The sequence below is a fragment of the Lactuca virosa genome, chromosome 9 (assembly GCF_052849685.1).
Source record: "Lactuca virosa cultivar CGN04683 chromosome 9, Lactuca_virosa_CGN04683_v6, whole genome shotgun sequence".
NCBI lineage: Eukaryota > Viridiplantae > Streptophyta > Magnoliopsida > Asterales > Asteraceae > Lactuca > Lactuca virosa.
In genome coordinates, this window is record NC_136434.1 from 152627217 (window position 1) to 152634863 (window position 7647).

Below are 7647 nucleotides of genomic sequence, written 5' to 3' on the forward strand. Positions count from 1 at the left end.
TACCCTAAGTCCACAACCAAACAGGGAACAGGAAGCAAGGCGAGCTATCAGTCCTAAGTCCTTTCAATCCTACTTATATAATTATATCTATATAGATACACATTTGACAAAGTATAAGTTTAAAAGAGTTTGAATAGAAAGTATTTAACATGTAAAGGAGTTTGTAAAACAGTTTGAAGTAGTTTGATTGATAACATAGTTTGAAAAGTAAGAAATCCACTTGTTTGGTAGTTATTAATCACATGTGATTGATATAATAACTATAATAGTTCAACTTGTATTCCCCCCCCCCCCCCCCCCGTAAAAACATTTAAAATCATTTAAAGGGTTGATTAAGGGGTATGAACTCGCCTGTAGTGAGTGGTTTGGATGAACGGATGGTATAGGATGCTAAGTGTCAAGTGAAGACTTGAGCACACACACGGATCCTATTTAACATATAATAACACATATATGTATCCGATTAGTCAATTAACAACTAATTTATCAAGTAAAGACACCCTAAAACATGGATAACAGTTTGATTCAAGTGCTAGAAGTACCAAGGGTTGCATCTAAGGGTTGTATAGCCACTTAAAGGAGTTTTCGGTCCAAGTGGTTTTCGGCCCAATGACCTTTCGGTCATGGAGTTCTCGGTCTAAGGAGGTTCAACCGAAAACTCATCAAATCTTATAAAATGATGTTTTTCAAGGGTTATGCTCAATGGGATAAGTCTCTAGGGTTCATGCTTAGTCGTAGGAAGGTTTAAGGCCATAAGAACCCCCTTTAATGAGGGTTTTCGGTCTAAGGAGATGCACCAGACCGAAAACCCCTATTGTTCTTGGGTAAATGATGATTTCAAGGCCCTAAATCAAGTATCCTTTCTAGATAACAAGTATAGGAGATAGATACTTACAATATGGAAACAAAGAAGGGTGTTTTCGGCCCAAAACACTAGTGTGTGTTCTTGGTGTTCTTGGAGAACACTTGAAGATCTAAGAAAATGGAATGATTTCATGGATGAAATCATGTAAGATCACTAGATAATGGAAGAGATCAACTCAACAAGGAAGGAAACACTTACAATCTTGAAGATCTCGACCAAAAATTCGGATGATACTTGAGAGAGAATGTTCTTGACTTGGAAATGGGAAAAAAGACTAAAAATGACTAAGTGTCATTTATATACCCTTTAGGGTTTTCGGCCCTAACACTATTTTGGGCCGAAAACTCCAAACTCTTGGAGTTTTGTGACTTAAATGTTGCACAATTAATCCTAAAGTATACTTCATTTCGTTTGTTCTCTCGAAGAGTTAATATATAAAAAAAAACACCCAAACGGACTTTAACCCGAGCTAAAAATTAGCAGAAAAGAATTTGACGTGTTTGACTGCAGAGTTCGTACAAATGAAAATTTCGGGTTGTCACATCATCCCCCTGTTTTACAAACTCCTTTACGTGTTTGACTGCAGAAAAGAGTTTTGTGACTTAAATGTTGCACAATTGAAGTGTTTGATTGCAGAGTTCGTACAAATGAAAATTTCAGGTTGTCACATCATCCCCCTGTTAGAAGGAATTTCGTCCCGAAATTAGAGTTTAAGCAAATAAGTAGTTACAAATAACTAAGTAAAAAGATGAGGATATTTCAGTTTCATCTGATCCTCTCGCTCCCAAGTGAATTCAGGTCCTCGCTTGGCGTTCCAGCGAACCTTCACTATCGGGATACGACTTTGTTTTGTTTGCTTGACCTCCCGGTCCATGATCTCTACAGGTTCTTCCACAAAGTTGAGGCTCTCGTTGATCTCGATCTCGTCGAGTGGGATTACAAGAGTCTCGACGGACAGACACTTTTTCAAGTTCGAGACGTGGAAAGTTGAATGTACGTTACTGAGTTCAGGAGGTAAGTTAAGTTTGTAAGCTTCAGGGCTGATTCTAGCGAGAATCTCGAAAGGCCCTATGTATCTTGGATTTAGTTTTCCACGCTTTCCGAAGCGTATCAAGCCTTTCCAGACGTGAAAATAGAACACGGTCGCCCACCTGGAATTCCAACGGTTTCCTTCATTTATCTGCGTAGCTTTTCTGTTGGTCTCTAGAGGCTTTCAATCGTTCACGAATTTGAACGATCTTCTCTGTCGTTTCCCGCATGATCTCCGGACCTATGAGAGTGCTATCAGGAACTCGTCCTTTAGCTAACTGTGTATCACCCACCTCAGCCCAGCACAGAGGGGATCTGCACTTCCGGCCATAGAGGGCCTCGAATGGAGCATCCTTTATGCTCGTGTGATAACTGTTGTTGTAGGAAAATTCAACAAGGGGTAAATGAGTATCCCATGCCTTCCCAAAGTCGATCACACATGCTCGTAACATATCTTCCAAGGTTTGGATAGTCCTCTCACTTTGTCCGTCGGTCTGTGGATCGTAGGATGTACTCATGTCTAACCTAGTCCCTAAGGAACTTTGTAGCGACTGCCAGAACCTCGAAGTGAATCTACTATCTCTGTCCGAGATAATGGATATGGGAACACTGTGCAGTCGTACAATCTCCCGTATGTAGGTTCATGTAAGCTTCTCCATCTCGTCTGTTTCTTTGATAGGCAGGAAGTGTGCGGACTTGGTCAATCTGTCGACGATGACCCATATGGTATCAAGTCCACCCGTTGTCTTGGGCAACTTGGTTATGAAGTCCATAGTGATCCGCTCCCACTTCCATTCCGGTATCTCCTGTTGTTGTAGTAGATCTGAGGGTTTCTAGTATTCGACCTTGACCTTGGCGCAAGTAAGGCATTTACTTACGAAGGTAGCAATCTCTGATTTCATGTTAGGCCACCAGTATAGCTTTTTAAGATCCAGATACATCTTATCTGAACCTGGGTGGACGAAATAACGAGTGTTGTGTGCCTCGGTCATGACCAAGTCTCTGAAACCACCGTGTTTCGGTGTCCAGATCCGATCCATGAAATATAAGGATCCGCCACCTTTGACTTCCAAGTTCTTATCCATCCCTCTCAGGGATTCACTCGCCACATTTTCAGGTTTCAAAGCGTCGAGCTGAGCCTCCTTAATTTGCGTGGACAAGTGTGAATGGATAGTCATAGTTAATGACTTGACTCTACGACCATAGTATTCTTTCCGACTTAGGGCGTCAGCTACTACATTGGCCTTACCCGGATGATAACGAATTTCACATTCGTAATCACATTCGTTGTCTCATGTTGAGCTCCTTCTGGTCAAATATATATTGTAGGCTTTTGTGTTCTGTAAAGATAGTGCTTTTTGTACCATACAGGTAGTGTCTCCAGATCTTCAGAGCAAACACCACTGATCCTAGCTCAAGATCGTGAGTGGTGTAGTTGACCTCGTGCGTCTTCAGCTGTCTCGAGGCATAGGCGATGACCTTACCTCGTTGCATCAGAACACAGCCGAGCCCTTGATTTGACACATCGCAATAGACAATGAAGTCTTCTATCCCTTCGGGGAGGGATAGTATTGGTGCGGTGCACAAGGCTCGCTTGAGCGTTAGGAACGCTCTCTCATGCTTCTCTTCCTAGTCAAAGGCTACGCCCTTCTGGGTCAGTGTTGTAAGAGGTTTCGCAATTCGGGAGAAGTTCTGAATGAACCTGCGATAGTAGCCAGTGAGGCCTAGAAATTGACGAATTTCGGTAAGCGTCTTCGGTGCTGACCAGCTCTCAATGGCCTTGATTTTGGAAGGGTCCACATGTATTCCCTCTTTGCTAACCACGTGCCCCAAGAATTGGACTCTTCGGATCCAAAATTCGCATTTCGAGAACTTTGCATAGAGCTTCTTCGAACGCAGCGTTTCTAAGACTAGTTGCAAATGTTGGCTATGCTCCTCCTTACTACGAGAGTAGATAAGTATGTCATCGATGAAGACGATGATGAACTGATCCAAGTAAGGACGACACACCCTATTCATTAAATCAATGAATACTGCGGGCGCGTTTGTTAATCCGAACGGCATCACTACGAATTCGTAGTGCCCATAATGAGTTCGGAAGGCTGTCTTCAGGACATCCTCCCCTAGCACTCGTAGTTGGTGATATCCGGATCTTAGATCGATTTTGGAAAAGAAGTTCGCCCCTTGCAGTTGATCAAATATATCGTCAATACAAGGCAGAGGATAACGATTTTTGACGGTCAGTTTGTTGAGCTCCCTGTAGTCGATGCACATACGAAACGACCCGTCTTTCTTATTGACGAATAAGACTGGAGCTCCCCAGGGTGAGAAGCTTGGTCTTATAAAGCCCTTGCTGAGCAGTTCGTTAAGTTGACCGGACAGTTCTTGCATCTCTGCAGGTGCTAGACGATAGGGCGATTTGGCTACGGGGGTAGCCCCTGGAACTAAGTCGATTCTGAACTCGACTTGACGTTGCGGAGGTAATCCTGGGAATTCTTCTGGAAAGATATCGGGAAAATCACGTACTACTGGAATGTTCTTAATGTCTTTCGCTTCTTGGCTCACATTGGCAACATGAGCGAGGAATGCGCGACATTCCTTTCGCAAGAATTTATGGGCTTGAATGCTTGAGATGATACGAAGGTTCGTGCCGGGTTTGTCGCCATAAACTACTAGAGTTTCGCCAGACGGCAAATTAAGGCAAACAGCATTTTCATAACACATGATGTCGGCACGATGAAGACTCAACCAATCCATGCCGATAATGACGTCAAAACTTTTAATTGAGACCGGCATGAGGTTGATTGAAAATGAATGACTATCTAGAGTTAGGGTACACCCTATGTATGTACTGCTAGTGCTCTCTCTCTTCCCATTAGCCAATTCTACAGTGAACGGTTCTTTAAGTGATCGTGATTTTTTCTTAAGTAAATGAGCAAATTTTTGGTTCATGAAACTCCTATCCGCTCTACTATCAAATAGTATGCATGCATAAGAGTTATCAAGGAGAAACGTACCAGTGACCACTGTGGGGTCGGCAACCGCTTCCTCGTGGCCTATAGCCAGAACCCTTCCTACTCCACCGGCATTCCCTGCCTTAGGGCAGTTCCTCTTGTAGTGGCCCACCTCGCCACAACCGTAGCAAGCTTGGCCCACTCCTGCGCCGGGGACTTGGTTGATTGGCCTCGCCGGAGCTTTGCAGAAACGGGCAGTGTGCCCCTTCCTGTTGTAGTTAGAGCACTGCATTTCCCGGCAGGCTCCTGTGTGGTGGAAGTTGCACTTGTTGCACTTGGGTAAACTTCCAGCATACAGCTTCACCTGAGCAACAGCGTCAGGTGTTATCGCAGCATGAACTGCCATGACCTGCTGCCTTTTGGCAGCCTTCTTCTTCTCCTTGTCATCCCAGAACTTCCGCTTGGAATCAGCGGCCTTGGAGGGTTCTGAGATGACTAGGGTTGTTGTTGCGGCCGGGGCACGGACCCCATGGTCAATAATCCGCTGTGCCAACCGTTTGGCACTATCGAATGTAGTGGGGTTTGAAGCCAAAACATTCCCTTGGAATGGAGGCACCAGCCCCCATATGTATCTCTTTATCTTCTTTCCCTCTGTGTGAACCATGTTGGGACAGAGGGCCACCAGCTCGCAGAACGTGGCGGTATAGGTCACAATGTTGGAGCCCTTCATGGTCAGGCTCCAAAGTTCTTGGTCTAGTTTTTGGATCTCGCCCCTCGGGCTGTACTCTTCAATCATCAGCTCCTTCAGAGCTTCCCAGCCATGTCAGGGCTTTCGCCTCGAAGGTGCACGCATTAAATTTGACTTTGCTTCCTTCTGGGCATGAGCAGATCTCGAAGATCGACTCCGTCTTTTCGAACCATTGCGAGAGGGCAATGACTCCGCCAGTCCCTTTAAAGGATAGTGGCTTGCAGTTGGTGAAGTCCTTGTAGGAGCACTCTCTCAAGCGCACATGGGCTTCACCATGAGTAGAATAAACAGGTGTGCCACCTCCGGTGGCACTCGAAGAATGATATTGAGCCATGGCTATTGCCACAGCCGCAGCTACTGCAGCATTTAGAGCTGCCGTATCGATTTGAGGAGCAGGTGGTGTTGTAGTTGTCGGAGGATCGCGCCTCGTTGATCGGCGTGGAGGCATCTTGTAGCTGTAGGTTTACAAAGATGAAGATATTGGTAAGAATTTAATGGGGGGAAATTTATGAGAATGACTCATGGACTAACTCTCCATAGCCCAACAACACAAATAAATAGTACGATTGAATGTAGATTTAGTATCAAAAGATGAAAGCATTTGGATATAATTCCCATGAGATTAGATATCTGTCAATAATATTGGAATTACAGATGTAACAAGTTTGGGAAAAATGACCTAGAAGTAGGCCTTACATCAACCAAGATGGGAAAATTTTGACAAAACTACGACCTAATCAAGACCTAACAAGTCCAAGTTTTAACAAAGATAGGAAATTAGACTAGAGTTTTTACATAAACTAGGTTATATCCAAAAGAGAAGTCAAGGAGACTCTATCTGTGACGAGAACTACTAGAGTCAGTTCTTGACTCCGACAGAAGGCGTTCTATGTCCCTCATGCGCCTTTCGGATCTTACTTGCTGTGCTCGAAGTTCCCTGACTTCAGCTTAGGTTTCAGCAAGTTCTCTCTGCAGAGCTGCATTCTGGTTCTGAGTCCTTTCGCGAGCAGACTCCAGCTGACGAATGCGGACTATGTTGATTCCAAAGTTGGCGTCAATTTCCATGACCCGGTCGATAGTTGCTCGACCTTGTTCCACATTCCGAGCTATCCTACGGACCATGATGGGTAGGACTCGATCAGCTGAACCTCCCTCGTTTAGGTTGTAAAAGCTTATTTCCCCATTGTAGGGAATGGGTTGACCCTGTTCCTGACTCCATCTGTTCAAGTTTGTGGCCCACAGAGGTGTGAGTCCTTGAAATGCTGGACGAGGGTTTGGGTTTGGAGCTACTAGGGGTAGGTTGTTGACTTTTGGCTCTGACTCAGAACCATCAGAAAAGCCTTCAGCTTGGTGATCATCCAAAAGGATTAGGTGATCATCTTCTGGCTCTTCTCCCAGCCATCCTGCATTGCCGTTGTTGGGATAGTATGAGTCTCCGGGGATATGGAAATCCAATCGTGATATCTACGCGAGAAAAAGGGTATAAGAATTAACTTAAATAGACGTACTAATTAGATAATTATAAGATGATCTTTATCAGTTACTTCAACACTTGTTTAGTGCATACCAGTTATATGTACTCAAAATAGGATAGACTTTCGAATAAGTGACCCTAACTCTAAGCCCACAACCAAACAAGGAACAGGAAGTAAAGCAAAGATCAAAGATTCTAAGTCTATGACATCCTAGTTACATATAACCTTAGCGTATCCACTCAGCAACTATTGACATACTAATAAAGACCTTAGTTCTCAGATAAGTAATTATAGTAACACAAAATACTCCTATAGTATTTTAAGTTTATGTTTTGTTCTAATGTTTTCGTTGTAGTATTGTTGGTAAGTTTTTAGACTTGTTGCAACCTCACAACCATTCTTAGGCACATGCTAGTCACTCCTCGGATAATAGAGTTGGTCAGAGTATTTTAATCCCGTTGTGTTTATAGTTTGTATATCTTTTATGGGTTGATATACTCTATTCACTATAAACAATGCTCTGATACAAATCTGTCAGACACCAAAACCGGAACGGCGGAAACGTTCGGGGGTGGA